Source organism: Galeopterus variegatus, unplaced genomic scaffold, assembly GCF_000696425.1.
Source record: "Galeopterus variegatus unplaced genomic scaffold, G_variegatus-3.0.2 Scaffold11168, whole genome shotgun sequence".
NCBI classification, from domain to species: Eukaryota; Metazoa; Chordata; class Mammalia; order Dermoptera; family Cynocephalidae; genus Galeopterus; species Galeopterus variegatus.
Genome location: NW_007737279.1, coordinates 15,039 through 18,529, shown reverse-complemented (window position 1 = coordinate 18,529; position 3,491 = coordinate 15,039). Strand labels below are relative to the sequence as shown.

Sequence of the window (3,491 nt, the reverse complement as noted above, 5' to 3'; positions counted from 1 at the left end):
GCGATCCGTTGCCGGACACGGAAAAAGACAAAAAAAAAAAAAAAAAAATCACTCCTCCTCATCCAGTCCTAATAAATGAATCAAAGGTACAGAAGTTTCTAACCCATGTCTACGCAGCAAAGGCATCACCCACACAATGTTTACGTATACACTACACTGGCCCAGAAAGAGAATGTGCCTGTATATCCAGATATTCCACAACTATTGTGCTCTGCCAGGATCGCAGACAATTTATCTCACACTTTATCTCAGCCTAATATAATGGTTAAGAGCAGAGGCTTTTAAGTTCAATTTCCATAGGTGGAGGTAGAACTGAGGTCTTGAGAGAGATGTAAGTTTGCCACAACTTTTGTGTGACTGGCAGAAGGCAGTAACCAGAAATGAAATAACAAGTTATAATAAAATGCAGTGATCTGAGGGTAGTATTAGACAAGTCGTATCAATAGTGAGACAAGAGATCTGAAACAATATTCTCAATGGCACTGCATAAAGAATGAAATAACCAAAATGGTGTGGTTTGGGGTGGGATACTGTGACTGCATAATGCTTACCTTCTCCAGTCTTTTACAGAAAGCTTCAAACTTTCCAAATATATACATTTCTGAAACCTCAAAAGATTTTTCTCCTGAGGATTCTAAAATCTGTTTCCTTGTTTTGTGAAAAGATGTCTGGTATTCCTTGAATAGAAAAATGCAATCCTATAAGAAAATTAAAAGAAGTGGGGGTAAGGAAAGTGAGACATTTGTCCAGGTGTCAAAAATTCTATTCCAACACAGAACTGATCACACCAGCCCCTCAACAGAGGCCGTTGCTGTTAATAAAAATCCAAGTTCTCTGTCTATATGTTAAAATTTACATCATATTTTCATCTTCTTCATTCTCACTAATTTCCCTTAACTCTTACCCTACATCAATATATAACATACACTATTTGTTTTAACATGTTCATGGCTATTTAGAACTTCCGGGAGGTCCCAAAATTATCTATCAAGACATCTCTATTCAGTTGGCATTCATCTTTTAATCAGCATCATTTACGTACAGATATATAAAACATTAAAACTGCAATATCAATTTATTTCATTTGTCCAAAAGGAGATCATAAAATCTTTGATGTGTATTTGACTATAGCTATACCATTACCCAGTTTGAAAAGCTAGTACCTATTAGAAATATAAAAAAGGATGTGGTTGCTAGGGTCCAGTAGGAATTAACTATCGTGTCAAGCTAACATTTCCTAAAAACCAGACCGTTTTTTTTTTAATGTTAAACTTTTTCAGAGTCATCAATGGCCAGTCAAATCTTTATCATAATGCCATCTCTCTGCTTCTGACTCTTTTACCTCCCTCTACCTTGTGATTACATTGGGCCCACTTAGGTAATCCCCATATGAAGATCAGCTGACTAGCAACCTTAATTCCATCTGCAACCTTAATTGCCCCTTGCCATATGTAACATAACATATGGACAGGTTCTAGGGATAAGGACATAAACATCTTTGGGGGAGGCATTAATCTGCCTACCACAGCCACTAAATCAGAATTTCTATGAGTGTGACTCAGAAATCTACATTTTTTTTTTTTTTTTGGTCTTTTTCATGACCGGTAAGGGGATCACAACCCTTGGTGTGGTGTCACCCACACCGCGCTCAGCCAGTGAGCACACCAGCCAGTCCTATATAGGATCCGAACCCGCAGCGGGAGCGTCACTGCGCTCCCAGAGCCGCACTCTCCCGAGTGCGCCACGGGCCGGCCCAGAAATCTACATTTTTAACTGGTTCCACCAGGTGATTCAATATTGTTGCTCTTTTAGTGGTCCCTAATTATTTTTCATTCATTCAACAAAAATTTATCAGTGCCTACCATGTGTTAGGAACTCCTTGAGATGTCAGAAATACGGATAAGATCCCTATCCTCATAGAATATATCAACTAATAGGAACTGCACTATATACTTCCTCTTTACCAAGCAATCTCCTCATGTTGGACAGTTAAGGTCCTGAATAACAATTCTTCTCTTTGTTACCTCCAACTCATCTGAAAATTATTCCTAAAAAATATATAATGACAGCTTCCTGAAAAAATTTCAGATGTAATATAAACCACGTTGAACTAGAATTCAGAAAACCAAGCTTTCTATTTACAATAGCCAAGAGTTGGAACCAACCTAAATGCCCATCGTCAGACCACCAGATAAGGAAAATGTGGTATGTACATAATAGAATACCACTCTGCCATATAAAAGAATGGAATAGTGCCATTTGCAGCAGCATGGATGAACTTAGAGAAAATCATGTTAGGTGAACTTAGGGCAGTCCTTTCAATAGATGGTGTTGGGAAAACTGGATGTCCACAATGCAGAAGAATAAAACTGGACCTTTATCTTACACCATACACAAAAATCAACTCAAAGTAGATTAAAGACTGAAAGAACTGAAACTGTAAAACTACTGGAAGAAAAGATAAGGAAAAAGCTTCTTGACATTGGTCTGGGCAAAGATTTTTTGGATTTGACCCCAAAGGCACAGTCAACAAAAGCAAAAATAGACAAATGGGACTGCATTAAACTAAAAAGCTCTGCACAGCAAATAGAACAATCAACAGAGTGAAGAGATAACCTATGGAATGCAAACCATATATCTGATAAAGGGTTAGCATCCAAAATATATAAGGAACTCAAACAACACAGTAGCAAGAAAATCCGATTTAAAAATGGGCAAAGGACCTGAATAGACATTTCTCAATAGAAGACACACAAATGGCCAGCAGGTAAATGAAAAGGTGCTCAGCATCACTAATCATCAGTTTTATTTTTTTAAATGCACACACAATAAAGATTGTCATTAAATCATTTCTTGGCTCTGCTTGCATTCAGCACTTGATCTTGAGAATTTCTTTGCTTTTACCATCTCAACAAGCTCCTTATATCATTTTTTGTAGTCCTTTTTGTCCTGCCAGGCTTCTGCTATTTTTTCCCCTTTCACATGTATTTACTGGATACGTTTACAAAGCTTGTTAAAAGCTACTGTTCTGTGCATGGACTTTCAAGTTGTTCTGAAGGTATTGTATTGTCAAGTTGAGGCACGACATGTTCTTTTTTAAATTTATCAAAAGGCATTTTGTTTGTCATTTTTTTGATGAGGGTCGAGTTTTTGGAGATTCTTTTCTTTGCCAATAACATCTCCGACTGTTCTTTTAACTCCAGAAGAAGAATGTATGTTCATGTAACTGACAATAACTTTTTACCTTGAATGTGTTCCTGCAGGGAAGAGCCTTAAGCTTTTTTTTTTTTTTTGTCTTTTTTCCGTGTCCAGCAAGGGATCGCAACCCTCAGTGTTGCCCCCGTACCGGACCGGGGACCGGCAACGGGATCGCAAGCCTCGGCGTTGCTCCCGTGCCTCGCTCAGCCAGTGAGCGGGAGCCGGTCTGTATGTGGGATCCGAACCCTCGGATGGGAGCGCCGCCGCGCTTCCCAAGCGGCGCACTATCCAGT

General features: G+C 38.8%; 1 pseudogene; it reads right to left on the bottom strand.

Moving 5' to 3' along the window:
* Positions 1-48: 48 nt before the first annotated feature.
* LOC103610453 overlaps positions 49-3,491 on the bottom strand; it is a 5,078-nt pseudogene continuing 1,635 nt past the window's right edge.